General features: G+C 38.6%; 1 protein-coding gene across 1 annotated transcript in view; it reads left to right on the forward strand.

Moving 5' to 3' along the window:
• GALNT1 (polypeptide N-acetylgalactosaminyltransferase 1) overlaps window positions 1-16,139 on the forward strand; it is a 90,693-nt gene that overhangs the window by 12,421 nt on the left and 62,133 nt on the right. Inside the window, exon 2 of the mRNA XM_050890904.1 lies at window positions 12,671-12,845. The gene's annotated coding sequence lies outside the window, so the exon portion shown is untranslated. The remainder of the gene's footprint in view (window positions 1-12,670; window positions 12,846-16,139) is intronic.

The raw sequence follows: 16,139 nt of genomic DNA on the forward strand, positions 1-16,139 counted from the left end.
TACATGTAAAGTGTGTAAGCTGATGTAATTAGGGAAAGTGATAACCTAGTTATTTACTTTCTGAATACCATGAGGGAAAGGAATGAAAGAAGCTCAACTCACTGTCTTTGTTCTAATATTTTCTACACTAAAATTAAACTGGATATCTTACTGTATTGAGAAAACCAAGGCTTATTTCTTACCCATGACAGCTACTTACACAGAAGGGTGAGAAAATTAATCAAGCAACTGTCTGCTCAGACAGAAGTGATATGTTAACGTAAGTGTTGACATATTTTTAGCATTGTTGTCACCTATACTTTCACTCCAGTTTTTACTTGAATTATCTGCTTTTTCTACATGTAATATGTAACGTAACAACTTCCTTGGTATAAAAAAAGATAATCATCAAAAGAGTTGGTTGCTTCAAGCCTTGAAGTGAGTAAGTCCTAAGAAAAAGCATAGGTTGTCTTAAGATGTATTCTAACTAGTTTTTCATTTGTTGCTAATGGTATCTGAATTATGTGTCTATGTTGATCTGCCTAATGGGGATTGCTCTTTTTTTTTCTTTTAGCATATTAACAAAAATTTGCAAATTACACGTAATGTACATTCTGTTACACTCAAACTTCCCTTCGTTCTGGTAATGTTCATGGGTCAATGACATTCTTTTCAAAGCATTATAAGTAAATCACTGGGTCACAATATTGAAATACTGTACTGTTGGCTCTTCAGCTTGTAATTATTTCAGTATGTATGTAAGCTGTAAATGGTCAAAGGCTAGACCTCTGCTTAAAAAAATAAAATAAAATCTGATAATGAGACATTGCTTTGTTGAAGGCTGTTTCAAAAGAAGTAGATTGCCTCAAAGAGCAAATGTTTGAGACTGAGGAAAATTGGGACTGGGTGGCATAAGTGATGTTACCAAGCATCTTTTAACGATTGAAAGTAGTTGGGGGTGGGTCAGAATTAGAGGCTTTGGTAGCATCTTAACAGCTTTGAAATAAGAACTCTGGTACAAGATCTTGTTGATGAGACTAAAGCTGTGATCTCCAGCCTTCCCTGGACAACTGCACTGAGCAATGTGAAGGAAGCAATGACATTCTCCTTTTCAGCTTTTTAATTTACTGCAGCTACAAACAGCATTGGAGTGTCTCCTAATCAATGCTTTGCCTAAAGGCATGCGTTGGGGGCTCCGAGTATAGGCAGACAGGAGCTGGGCAAGAGAAAACCTGTGGGAGAAGGGAACAGAAGAGTTGGCAAGAGAATAAAATGTAAATGTCTTGCTCTAGAAGATAACAAAAATATTTAAATGGCTAAATAGTATCTCACTATTTCTTTTGTCAAATAGTGACAGTTAGGTTGTGTAGCAAGCTAATTAGTAAAGGAGTTTGCAAATCCAGAACTATTAAGAGAATGTAGAAGTGTTGACTGGGGAGAATCTACCTGTTGGCAGCTGAAAGTTTTGACTAGCATGATTAGCCTGTCTAGCCAATTTCAGGTAGGAAAAAATCAGTTTGACCTCCTTCCTTCATGCCACTCTTGGCTCTGACAAGAGTAGAATTTGTGCTTGATATAGGACTTGATTTCTTTTCATGCTTGCTTGTGCTTTCTGGAAATGGAAACATAAAAATGGAGGAAAAAAATGCTTTAGATGCTAAAGACACTGATATAATTCAGGCAAAAGAGGGTGAGCTATGATTAGCAGGAAAATATCAGTGGGATCTTGGCAAGAAATGGGAGGGGTTTATATACCCCAGTAAAGTGTAGAATAGGCATACCATCTGCTTTCATTTGTAGCATAGGGTACACCGTTATAGCACTGGGGTATGTTGGAATAATTGTTGAGGAGGTAGACAAGACAGTTGATGTATTTGGATAAGATGTGATGTCTCTTGAGCAAAAAAATTACATGGTAGTCCAAACCAGACAGGCAAGATAGTTACATAAGTTAAATTTACATGCTCTATAAATTCTCGTAGTTTTCTTTTACATACATGTGCTGAAGATAGCACTGAACTTTAAGTCTTTTACAAACTTTTTTGCCCTATTCATTCTTGATGAGTAAGCAGAATATTGTTATTATGGTATGGAAAATCAAATTTAATTTTCCATCCTGTATATAATTTTTCCATGAATATGGAAGGTTGATAAGGCTTTTGCTGAAAGGGTCATATTTAAGTCATCATCTTTTCATTTAGAGTTTATTTAGAACTTAGTTTCTGGAAGTGTGGAACGCTTTTTGGTGCAAATCTAAGAGCAATGCTGACAAATCAGTGGTTTGAGCATATTGGTCTGTAGAACACTTCAGCTTGCAAAGCAAATAACTGTTCTCAGCATTTGCTGTTCTTTTGGAGCTGATGAAGCACTTGAGCTGCTACTTATAAGTTGGTTCTTATTAATTTTATATCAAAGTAATCTGAAGCTAAATGTTCATGTATCATACCATGGAAATCCAGCTTAGGTGTTTTGACAAATGGATGGTCTTTGTTTTGGTGGGAGCCTCACAGGGAGGTAATTGCAAGCCTCAAGTTTTCAGTTGCAGAGGAAGGTCTTAGAAATGCTTTTTCAGCTGGCACTGCTTCTCTAGTTCAGTTACTAATGATGAATTGGATTTGAGTCTTTAAAAAACATAGTACATTTCCTAATGTATACAAAAAAGTTAGTTGATGCTTTCCATGTTGAGCCAGTGTTAAGAAGTGGTTTGCTAAGGGTATGACTTTGTCAAACAGTTGAGCTGAAAGCTGAATGAGTTGGGAGGCTTTGTTTTGGCCTATCATGAGGTGTGCAAAAGTGTTGAGAGCTTCCTGCTTGCTTTTCCTGATGTCAAGTTAAACATTTCAGGATAGGTGGTTTAAGACAGTATTGTACTTCCAAAGATTTTTCCTATCTTTCTAAAGGAATAAGAATAATTCAGTGTTGATTCAACAAAAGTAGTACCTTCATATTTTTATCGCTTTTTACTTAACTGTATTTTTAAAAGGTGCCTTCTTTCATTTTGGTGCTTGCTGAAGTGTTCTATAGTATAGCATACCTGCTATCAAATAAAATGTTCAGATTTTATTCTTCTGTAAGTCATAGTTCTCTCTATATCCTGACCTTCCTTTCAACATAGCAAGTACCTAGCCTACTTGTTACACTATCTTTAGTAACTTTGTTTTTAGCTGTTGATTAGAAACTTAAACATTCTGAATGTTTTTGTATTGCTACCTAACTTTTGATTCACACTAGGATGAGCTTCTGTGTGGAAGATTCCTGTTTCATCCCTTTCTAGAATATTCAAACAAGAATTATTCCTCAACCCTGAGCCAGCCAGGTGTTTTAGGGAAGCAAGAGGTTATACAACTGATGTTTTTCCAGTTACTGAAAATGCTAAATGGTTGAATTTATATCTGAATAGCTGATGGAGATTTCCAGTAGTGAAAGTTTCTCAGACCCTGAAGCATTCTGCCAGGTATCAGATTAATAGTCCTTTCTTCATGATGTTATGATGTAATTCACAATGTTCCTGGTCCAGCTGCTAGAGAGGTGTTTAAATTGAGATGGAAAACAGATACAGAATAACTAAAACCCAAACAATTAGAGAAAACAGAGGACATAATTACCATGTAACAAGCCTGTTGAGATTTAGTGTAACAACAATGGCAAGTCTCAAAACTTAAGAATTAGGTTGTTAGCTTCATGAGCATGCCAGTCTGCCACTGCTGCTGAACTAAACAGTCTTTTCCTGGCCATTCTTTCCCTCCCTTAGGCATGTATTGTGAAATAGATTGCAAAATTTTCTGGATTGCAGTACATTTCTGTGCTAAATTAGCTCTAACCTGTACCCAAATGTGATGTTGTCAGAAAGTAGCATGGGGATAGAAACAAATGCTTAGGGACTAGGGGACGTTGTTATGCATTCCTTGAACTGCAGTGCTGATTTTCAGTATTTTTCTTTTTTTTTTTTACTTGATTTTAGGCATGATGTTTATGTAAACTGCATACCTTGTTTCCTGCATAAGGAAGTATCTTCTGGGTTTGTGCTTGTGAAAGAAAGGCACTGCAAACAGCTGACTGACTCAGCAATTAGTAAACTAAGTGAAACAGGGTATATCTAGGAAAAAACCTTAAGGTTTGCAGCATGATTTGGGAAACTGTATGCTGGATTGCTGCATTGCCAAAGGCTGCATTAAAACAGCAGTGCTTTTTTTAGAAAAGCTAATTCATTGGTTTATTGTCGCAGTTTCCTCATCCTTGTTATGACAGTGTTAATAGCTCTCAGTATTCTGTTTCGACTACCTGTTACTGATTTTACAGAAAGGGACAAGAAAGAAGTTAGGATCCGTATTACTAACTGAATCCATTGTTTTGGAAACTTGATAACGTAATGTTTCCTGTGTTCCTTCGTGGTAAACAAAACTTCCTGAAGTAGGGACCATTATCTCACCTGAAGCCAGAAAGTGTTTGCCTGCCTGTTTCTACTTAGAAGAGTCGAAGAAATTTTTTTGTTTAAAGTGATCTTCCTACTCTTGCAAATGAGAAATGATAGTCATTTGTCAGCTCAGCCAAATTTCAGATACTGTTGCAAGCAGCAGAGCTTTGCCTGGAGGCAGATGAAGATATCCGAAACTAGAATTTCTGTGGGAGGGTTAGTATTTGTGTATGAAGACATATGCTCAGTCAAGCAGTTTGTTGTTTTAGGGTACATATTCTCCTGTTGACACTGACAGTCTTACTGAAATGCTTTAAATCTGGCAGAAGGCAGCAAACCATTCCCTCTTCGCTTCCATTTATTTCCCTCACCACAAAATTTTTGTTTCAAATAGAGCATTAATATTTTCAAAGAACTGAGTCCCCAGGCCAGACTTTTTTCCTAGGGGAGGTTCTATGTATTACTTCTGTGCTCTAGGCTAAGTTTTTTCTAAAGATTTACTTTTATGTGCTGTAGACTTACTGTTCCCTGAATTAAAGTCCTCCTAATAAGGAGTACATTATTTTGGACTTTGGAGTTATGATATGCTTGTTCACATCTTAAACAGCTGTCTCTAATACTTCCATTACTTACTGGGGGACTAATGTTGTAATGTGTGATAATATAGGGCTTCATAAAAGCTTGTGGACAAGAATACAATTTTCTCATTTCCCTCTTTGATTAACAAGTGCTAATTACATCTTGCAAGAGAATACTTCCTGTTTGATTTGTGAGGTTTCTTTATGGTTACATTTGGTTCCTAAGTTAGTAAATATATAAGCAGCCTTTTTTAGCTCTGTATACAGCCATAAATTATTTGGTTTAGAGTAAGGACTCTAATATTTATATTTCTTTCTCAATGAAGGTATAGAGCTGAATAGCCAGTAGACTGTCTCTTATGCCAGAGTGAAAGAAAAGATTTCTTAGTGTCTAAACAGACGTAATTAGATGTGTGGAGCAGTGGTTTTACTTTGGGGACTTTCTAGCACTTAGCACTTTGTTTATTATCTTCATGAGAAAATATTATATCATTGAGATCCTTTGTAAATGTTGAGAAGCAATGTGTAAATTTGACATTTGCTTTTACAAATTTACCAGTTGATTTATTTCAAGTACTGCCTGTTGTGAATGGCAAGTCTTAGGATCTTGCTTAGATACCTCCTCCTCCCACTTTCCTCACTTTAAGTAATATGCTATAGCGCACGCTATAATAGCATATGTGTGTGTGATCTCCAAAAAAGCTAAGCCTTTGGTTAGAAGTAGAACAATTCTGTAGTTCCCTTTCTCTACATATAGTACAGAGTTGCTGTAATTTTATTATCCCGCAGTTGCCTGTTGCCACTTGCACACTGATTTCTTGGCCTGTGGAAGATCTTTTAAGCACCGTTAAAGTAGCATATGTGAATGTCCATAATTTTGCATCCCTCTGATCATCTCTGAGGTAATGGGAAATATCTGTAGTTATCTCACTCTCTGTAGTTCCATTAAAAATTCAGTGGAAATGGAGAAACTGGGTATGACAATAACTCAGGTACATTTTTTTCTCTAAACTCTGTTCTTCCACACCCTCTCCCTGTAAGCTTTCCTACTGATTGTTTTTTTTGCATCAGGTCAGAAAACAGGAGGTTACAGATTATTCAGTTGAGTATTATACCTGAGAATATAGCAGGCAGCTTTCCTGAAGCTCTCTGCTCACTGTTGAAGAAAGCATTGATCATCATAGGGCATGCAATTTTACTGAACATTTATGAGGGCAGCTGTGATTGATTTTATTGTAGTTAAGTATTTAACTATCTTGTATTTATAATTAAATAGGATTTTTTTCCTCAGTAGGTCTGGGAACTTTTACTCTTTTCTAATGGGTCAGGGAAGACTAGAAAAGGTTAAACGGAAAGCATCGTCTTTCTCAGTTGAAGGGATCCTATGTTTGCCAGTGTTAATGTCATGTACACTTTTTCTAGCAAAGAACAGTACTCTGAAAGTGGAAGTCGAGCCACATTCATAAAAACTAAATGAAGAAATCCACTTGTCTACATACCTATGCACATGTACATATGCACACATCTATATAGGTAGCTGGGACTAATGCCAGTTGGCGTACTGGAGGGGGCTGATGACTCTGCCTAGTTGCTGCTGCTTGGTTTAAGGCTGTTGCCATACTCGCATTTTTTGAGGAAGATGACTACTTGAGCTGTTACAGTAAGCGATAATTATCTGATGTCTCCTGAGCTTCATGTGACTTGTGGTGAAGAGTTGTCAGTGAGGTCCAAAGTCAGTGCTTTGTATACAAGAAATGCATTGTCTGTAATGTCAGGGGTGTGCATCTGCTGCTGGTCGCACCTGAGCTCTCGCGAGCAGGGGGAGAGAAGACAAGACTGGAGTTGAAACTATTGCGGAATAGGATAGGAAGGTGGAGATTTTGAGAGGGAAGTACAGCTCAGTCTTAAGTTTTCAATAGCCCATTACAATAGAAATATTACTGAAAAACTAAATTACCCACTCTTTATAAACAAACAAACAGAAAACTTGTAGTTGACACTAAATCTTATTTTTTTGACTTCTGGGTTCCTTCATAGTGAATGCTTTGTCAACTGAAGGAGCTGAGAGGTGTCTAATGCATTTTGCACTGTGGCTCACATCCTCCATATGAATCCGTGCTGGTTGCTTTGCATACTTGTGAAACAATGACGGTAGTGTTTCCTGGTGGCTGAAGAGAAGGTGCAGAGGGTGTCTGCCAGCTCGCAACAGTCAACACACAACTCTTTGTTGATAGTCCCACTGAAGGCAAGCATGCCTGGACCATTGATGCTCCATGCTCATACTTAAGGCTGATGTACGTTAATGCTATCAAAATAAACTGGCTTTGATTGCTTTACTAATGTTTTTGAATCATGATAGTTAAGAAGGACTTCTGTCGTCTTTACAGACCTGTAGTGCTGGTCCTGATTTGCAAATAATTTGTTTTTTGTCTTTCTGGAGAGCAGTTGTGAGGTTATGAAAGATAGCTTTCTCCTTTTTCAAGTTGTGCAATTCTGTGTAGGTACTGTTTGAATTATGAAAAAGGTATTTCTTAGAGTCCAAAGAGATTTAGTAATGATGCTGAATATGATAGTAGACACTTTACTGTTGAGAGCAGTAGATTGTCTTGTATTTTTATTTTTTTCTTGTGCTTTCCGACAGTGTAGTACTCTCAAGCAAAGTGAAAAAGAGCTTTGCTGTAGTGTTGATTTGGGGGCGGGGAGGTGGGTGCATTTTACAGTTGACTTCTAAAATTAATATTTACTTAAAACCCGCCCATGGGTTCAGTTACTCTTGGTCCCTTTCATACACTGCTAGTGTTGGCTTGTGTTGCTTTGAGTCAGCGTCCCCAGAAGACAAAAGGCAGCAGGTAGGCCTGTGAGAGGAAGGCACTGCTGCGTTGTTTGCATGGCTGTACTTGCCAGAATTGTTGCTTGGTTGGTGAACAACCTGTTGGTGAAGGCCAAGAAAAGTAAGGGGATACGCTTTAGATGTCAGCCTGGTCGAAATAACTGTTACCTTGACAATTTTTTATAAGTTTTGGGGAGATAGTATGAGAGCAGTGTGTACTTCACACCTGTTAAACACATACCTGTGTTTATGGTTTTGCTGATTGTATTACAAATGATGCCTATGAATCTTATTTTTTTCTGACAAATTGCATGCAGGAAAAAATCTTTGGATTGTCTCCATTAAGAAAGATTTATTCAAATTATTATTTCCCTTGCTGTCTTTCTGTATAAGATGATAAAGCCATGGAGACTTACGGAATAAAACTGTGGTGGTTTTGTTGTATGCTCTGGGTTTTTTTATGTTTTGTTGGTCACTTCAAGACTAACAGGTAGAAGATGTGGTTTTCTCAGTGTTATAAATCTGTTTTCTATGAAGTTTCATGGCAGGCTAATAATTTTCTGTCCTTTTTATGCTTTCCTGTTCACTCCCTTGCTCTGATATTTCTGACCATATGCAGGGTCATACCCCTGGACTGAGCTGGTAAAAAAATAAGCTGACGAAATGGAGTTGGCTACATGCTTTATGGCAGCTGTATGATTTTGTGTGTGTGGGGAGGTGTGTCACTGAATAAACAGAAATTGACTGTATAGACTGGGAAGATAATGCATGAGTAAAAAATCATGCAGTCAATCCATTTATATTTAGGTAGAGGTGACAGTGGTAAGTGGGATAAAAAGTGACAAATAGGAATAGATATTTCATTGTGCATAGGTAGCTCTGCATGGTTGTTGCTGTTAACATTAAATGTGTCAGAAAGAAGTGCTCTGAATAATGGAAATGCAAATATGGAGACTGTTCAGTATAGACCTTTACTTGAATATGAGACAATTATATTTTGCACTCTGCAAACATTGTGGCTGTGAATCTGGTCAGCATATCAGAGTGGCTGGCTAAAATTTGTTTAGGTTTAAATAAAAGCTCAGAGTATTGGATTCCCCTGAAAAGTCTATTTTCCAAAAAACCTTTCTTTGTTGTTAGGTGCCACTTACAAAAGCTAAAGCACCCACTGTGCAGAGGGCCTGCTGCTTGTGATGACAGAACACTTAGCTGGTGGTAACGGAGTATAAAACAGGACAGTAAAAATTATTGGCAAGGGAGATCTCTGCCTAGAATTATCCTCATCTAACTTTCATCCTGTGAAATACATGGAGTTGATGTGAAAACTTATTAACAGAAGCTGCTTGGATTCCAAATTCCAAAATCCCAGCCTCAACAATTTCATTTGAAGTCTGTAGGCGATTTGTATGCACAGTTTAAAGCAGAAGTAGTCTTCAGTTTAAATTGTGTAGCAGTGTAACATGGTATGGAACATTGAAAGCTAATGGTTACTGGTAGCCTTAATCTAAGTACTCATTACTGCTGTTGCAGCAGATGCTTTCTTGGTTTTGTTCACCTACGTATTCTGTTATTGGTGTCCAGGTCTCCTAACCCACTTGCCCATCCACATCAGCAGTGTGTGTAGGTTATTACTTTTTTTCTGGGTTACTTTGGATTTACATCAAGAAAATGAAAGGGCACAGTGCATCTTCTTCACCTTGGTTTCTTTTGCCTGTTTCTGGCTAAAATGGCTTTTGTCTTGAGTCAGTACCATGAGAAAATCACCAGCCAGTTCTGTGTGCATACTGTGCCTTAATTTTTATTCTTGACAGGATATAATGGAAAATCCAGCTAGAGTAGAAACATACTGAAGAGATGTAGTTACAGGTAAGACAGTCCTCTCTTTGAACATGCAGTTTAGGGAAGCAAATTTGGAAGCCTTATTGTGAAGATCAGAAACGCATGATCAAGCCAATCTAACATCCTCTGCAACAGGAAGCTTGTGGACTGGAGAAAGCCACATGTGATACTCTGCAAGAGTAAGCTAAGGAAACATAGCCTAGATAAAAAAAGGCTATTTTAGGATCTGTGTAAAATCGTTAGGTTAACAGTAGCCAGAGTTTTATTTTTCAGTAGTTCACTTTCAGCAAGGGAAAAGCGTACTGTATGGGATTTTGTGTAGTTTCAGCTTATTGTTCTTGTTCATGAACTGGCTAATGGAATAGCATATGGTTATTAAATCTGAAGACAAGATGTGTTTGGGAATAAATGCAGGTACACGAAGCTGGGATGGCAATTCAGAAGAATCTTGAATGTTGGAAAGATGGCCTGAAAGAACAGGATGTGATTTAGAAGAATAAGTGAAATGCTTTATATTTAGGTCAAAATAACATAAAAATAAAAGATGGAGAACAACTGTTGAAGTTGTTCCTGCCACCCCATTCCCCACCCTGATCTAGGGCAAGCCATGGATTATAAAATGAGAGTTAACAATGCAGCATTGTTCAGAAAGAGGATGTGTGTGTATGTATTGGCATGAATAAATGATAGTATAATCTAGAGGACATGTAGAGTTGAACCTTCTGCTCTGTTCTGTACTGTAAGGTTAAAGTACTGTATCAGTTTTGGCCATTGTACTTCAAGACAGATGTAGGCACAGTTAATTTGCCTCAGGAGGGTAATGGTAATGACTGGTGATTTAGAAAAGATGGTATGTGCAGAAAGAATGATTGAATTGGCATTTTTGTAACCCAAAGAAAAGATCAAGGGAAACTATAAGCTTTTAAGTGCATGGAAGTTCACTACAAAAAAGCGAACATCTGCCCTTCGTAGATGTGCCTTGCTTACTAATTGCAACATGGGCCATTCTCTGTGTGTCCTGCTCTCATTGTTCGCTTTTTGTTTGTGTGTTTTATAAGAGATATTTCTGTCCAGTGTCTGGACAGCACTGAACAAAGAGCCTGTTGTCTTAGGATCCTTTGAAGAAATATATAAATTAGCAAAATCACTGAAATATGGATCTTCATCTAACCAGATAGATGTATAGATAGATAATTCCGTTAACTCTTGAGCAGGTAGAAGAAAACTTGCTCCCAGATCTGCCAGCTGCTTAGCCAGTAATGGACTAGTTTCCCCATCTGTAAAAATGGATCATGTTCTCCACCTCTGTAAAGCACTTGAGTTTTACTGAAGAAAAGTAATATAAAAAAAGCTAATTTAACATAAGCAACACTGATGTTTTTTTGTGTATTACATGTTACAGTGCAATGTGTAGAGCCTAGTCAGATATATCATAGAAGTCTGTGTGTTTAACCATCTTGAAGGCTGTGACTAATTTGCTTTGATAAAGGCTGTTGGGTCTCTTGAGAGTTATGGCATGATCTCTTAATATTTAACACTTTCAGAACAGTAACAATCATGTGATTTATGTTAGGTGTCCTGCTGGGTATGTCTTGGATCATCTTGTGAATCCATATTTTTTCTGGCCCTTTGAAACTTCCCTCCCCCCCCCCCCCCCCCCCCCCCCCCGATTTGGTAAAAGTTAGTATTATTTCTGGGAGATCCTTAGCCAGTTCTTTTAAAATTCAGACTGTATACCACTTTTGTGGATATAAAACTGCTTACTATTCCTATTCTATCAGTATGCTTTATCAGTATTTTGGTAATCTATCCTCAAATAGAGAACAAAATTAGGAGTTGAGACATTTTCCCTTTCTACTTTGATATGCAAAAAAAAATGGGAGACTGCCAGGTATTATACTTACTTCACCTGCCTCAGTACTGGGGTAATAATTTGTTTCAGAATAAGCAGTTGACAAATATATTTTCTATCACTACCAATCTTAGCCTTCCTTATCATGTATTTCCTCCATACTGTCATGTTATCATCGTGTCAGCATCTTATTTTTTTCTCCCTTGTACATAATTTTTCATCTGGACAGGCTAACAAAAAAAAAAGCTAACAGTTTAAACAGGTAGAGCAATAAACTGGAATAACTTAGGCTCATACATAATAAAGCAAATACAACACGTAAGCTCATAATATATGGCAAATATTACTTAAGTGTAGGCAAGTTACAATTGCATTAAAAATTGAAAAAATCTGCTTTCTTGTATGAGATATTTTTGTTTACTTTTTAGCTGCTTAGAATTTCCTTCAGACATTACTGTATTAACTGGGTAAAGGAAGAGATTTAAAGGAATTCATTCAATACTGCTAAAATTTTAACAGAACACTTGGAAAGGCTCAGGCATCATTTTTCAGGTGTCACTTTTTTTTTTAGAAGCAAAAAACCATTACTTCTTAAGCATCAGGTCTGTGTTAGTTTAATAACACTTTTTTTTTTTTACAAAAGCTGTCATTATAAATGCTAATGTTTAACTTGTGGGCGAGAGATGAAAGAATGTGAAAAACCTACATCTATAAACTAGAATATGTATGGGAAAATTTAGTCCAAAAGAATGATCATCTGGGGAGCTGCTCATGTGAATGTGTGCTGTTGAGGAGGTTGTTTTCTAGCCTTATCGAGAACAATTCATAGTTTGTTGTGCTAAGTGTTCATGATTGGATAGAGGGTGACATATATAGAACTCAAAAATAGATAACTGCTTATTTAGGAAGACAGGCAGTCCTCCCATTTAAATCATATCATCTAAAAGGCTAAAAAATTTTGATGACTTGTTCCACCTCTCCACTCTACCCTGCATATGTTGTTTTCCTCACAAGCTCAGTTCACTGCCTCTTTTTAGAAGCAGTCTTTTGGCTCCTTCTCCCTTGCACAGGATTTTGGATTTTGGAGTCTTAAATGCTGGGAAACTTTCCTCCCCTGCCACCTCAAGCTCTGCCAGAGTTGAGTCTGGAACTTACTTGAATTTCTGTTCTTCTTCTAGGATAGCCTTAAGACCTTGTGGATGGAAGACCTCTTTTGCTTCTCCGTTCATGTCAGAATGGCCTAGGCCAGTCTGTTGCTCTATGGTTCCTACTGCAGATGCTCTACAGCAATGTATCAGGATTTTGCCACCAGTGCTAGTGGACCATCCAGATGGCTATAAACCTTCAGAGGAGGTTAGTACAAAATGCAATCCAGGAATTTTTGATGCTTTGGTCAGGTCTGTCTGCTTTGGATGTATCTTAGAGCAAAGGGAGCACTTAGAGACTGCATGTATGCTACTACTTTGTCATTGCATTGTATTGGGTTTGTGTGGCAAGGTTTTGGTAGTGGGGGCACTACAGGGGTGACTTCTGTGAGAAGCTGCTAGAAGCTTCCCCTGTGTCCAATGGAGCCAATGCCAGCTGGCTCCAAGATGGACCCGCTGCTGGCCAAGGCTGAGCCCATCAGCAATGGTGGTAGCGCCTCTGTGATAACATATTTAAGAAGAGGGGAAAAAGTTACTGTGCAACAGCAACTGCAGCTGGAGAGAGGAGTGAGAATCTGTGAGAGAAAGAACTCTGCAGACACCAAGGTCAGGGAAGAAGGAGGGGGAGGAGGTGCTCCAGGCGCCTGAGCAGAGATTCCCCTGCAGCCCATGGTGAAGACCATGGTGAGGCAGGCTGTCCCCCTGCAGCCCATGGAGGTTAATGGTGGAGCAGATACCCACCTGCAGCCCATGGAGGACCACATGCCAGAGCAGGTGGATGCCTGAAGGAGGCTGTGACCCCATCGGAAGCCCATGCTGGAGCAGGCTCCTGGCAGGACCTGTGGAGAGAGGAGCCCCATGCTGGAGCAGGTTTGCTGGCAGGACTTGTGACCCCGTGGGGGACCCACGCTGGAGCAGTCTGTTCCTGAAGGACTGCACCCCGTGGAAGGGACCCATGCTGGAGCAGTTTGTGAAGAACTGTAGCCTGTGGGAGGGACACCACGCTGGAGCAAGGGAAGAGTGTGAGGAGTCCTCCCCCTGAGGAGGAAGGAGTGGCAGAGACAACATGTGATGAACTGACCACAACCCCCATTCCCCATCCCCCTGTGCCACTGGAGGGGAGGAGGTAGAGAATTTAGGAGTAAAGTTAAACCTGAGAAGAAGGGAGGGGTGGGGGGAAGGTGTTTTAAGATTTGGTTTTATTTCTCATCATCCTACTCTGATTTGATTGGTAATAAATTAAACTAATTTCCCCAAGTTGAGTCTGTTTTGCCCATGACTGTAATTGGTGGGTGATCTCTCCCTGTCCTTATCTTGACCCATGAGCCTTTCGTTATATTTTCTCTCCCCTGTCCAGCTGAGCAGGGGAGTGATAGAGCAGCTTTGGTGGGCACCTGGCATCTAGCCAGGGTCAACCCACCACATGCATTTTCCATATTTTTCTGTTCCTCCAGGGTCCTGGTGGACCAGTTGAGTTGTCTGCAGCTATTAAACAGATGTCCATAAGAATGCCTTTAGATATTAGCACAAGCCTCATTTATCTGTTACTGTGGTTGTCTCTGGGTATTGGAAAGTACAATATCCAGGTGGGTAAAGCACCCCATTTTCAGTTCTCCTAAACCTACCTTTACTGTCTCAGTGTGATATCATCTTGAAAAGAGTGATCTAGGCTAGTGAGCTGGAATTCAGATCAATTTTCCATCCAGCTGTACTAAGAAAGCCTGGTTTTTATTTTGTGTTTCTACAGTAAACACTGTTCCCTTAAAGCATCCTTGTCAGAGAAGAGATGACTTAGTAAACTACCACTGTGTAGTCACTGGCTGCCCAATGAGGTGTTTAACAACTGAGTTCTTGTCAAGCCTTTTCTCTGTGTGCATCTCCCACTTGCTACTGTTTTTTTTTTAAGCTTGGCTGAAACAAGATGGAGAACCAAAGTTTAACGGGACAGACGGGCAAAGATGTGGTGTGACAAGTCTGTTTCCTTTGGCAGAAAAGATTAACCAGATCAGTTGTATTTAGTGTGTTAAATGTTGTCCTCCACTTGATATCCTTGGTAATGACATTTTTTGCTTAGTTTTCATCTTTATTTTTTTTCTTTCCTGCAAACCTGTTAGCAGCTTTCATAAGATTAGTTTTCACAGACTGAGTTCTGAAGAACTCATTGGGGCCAACTTTGAAGTTCCAGTTCAGTGGGGTAAAAAGGAAAAAGCCTGTTTCAGGTCTAAGTGGATCCTTTTCCAGTCAACTTCAAAAGATCTTAATCTGGCACGTACTCTTAAATTCAGTGCTTAAAAAGTATAGCTTGAACAAGCATCAGTTTAGGGGAGAGGGAAAAATATATCCAAAATTACTACCTAATACTGTTAAATAATAGTGGAGGCTACTCAGAATAAAAAATTTAAGGTAAAAAAAAGCAGAGTAAATTTTTTTATTTCTGGATTTACTGCCTCTCAAGTTGTAGCTCCACTGATACTTCTTTCACTGTAGCTCAGCTACCTCTTCTGTGGTTGTTGACTCTAATGGTGAGTTTAATGAGGTAACAGATTTGAGTGGAAATAACTGCTGTTGGGGGGATACCTGATTGGTCTGCATTCTTTGCTCTGGGTCTGCACTGGGAGACTGATGTGGCTGAAAAAACACAATTGTTCTTGGTTATTTTTCAGTTTTATCAGTTCCCTGATTGAGTTTCTTCATTGCTGTGTAAATTTTTGCTGGCAAAATAGAAGGCTGGCATGTTGGAATGAGAGAGAAGATGGAGTAGCAACTACTTACACAGTAGTATGTTGGTGAATCTTTAACCATGGTCGAACCATGTGGCATGGCTTCTCAGGCATGTCTACTCTCTCCTGTTGTAAAGATTCTAGTATTTTCAGACAAGTTGAAGATCTTTCAGAAAAGTTACTGAAAAGTAATTTTAAATGAATTGGAGCACAGAATTTTAAAAGAGGCTTTAAAAAGTATCTGATTTAATTTAAAAAGTGATTGTATTACTCAAATGCTGTGGTCTCCAATTAATGTATAGCTGAGTTTGCAAAACAGCTCCATCGTATTCCCTTTTTAATGTTTTCTGACAGATTAACCTTTTTTATGGTGACCTGTTTCTCTCTTGGCTTCTAGTCAGGTATGAATTTTGAATTGCAAGATGCTTAAGTTGCTACCAGCTTTATACCTTCAAAAATGATGTGTCAAATTAAATACATTAGCTGGTTTTTACAAAGTGCCTGACAACTGGAAAAAAATGGCAAAGTAATAAGCACCTAAGTACTTGAAGAAACTTAAGTAATTTAGCGAAGTCTAATACATCTCTGCCATACCTAATGTTCTACTGATTGTTTTCTCTGTGCAACTATGCAGAAAATTGTTAGCGTCAATCTTATAGGTAAGTGGGGGAAAAAAGTGAACTCTTTCAAGAAATAATCTTTCTGCCTTAAATTACATATCACACTCTTCAGATTTCTCTGGAGCGCTGCACAATGCAACAAATAACAAATTCTAAACTTTA

Source organism: Gymnogyps californianus, chromosome 2 (genome assembly GCF_018139145.2).
Source record: "Gymnogyps californianus isolate 813 chromosome 2, ASM1813914v2, whole genome shotgun sequence".
Taxonomy (NCBI): Eukaryota; Metazoa; Chordata; class Aves; order Accipitriformes; family Cathartidae; genus Gymnogyps; species Gymnogyps californianus.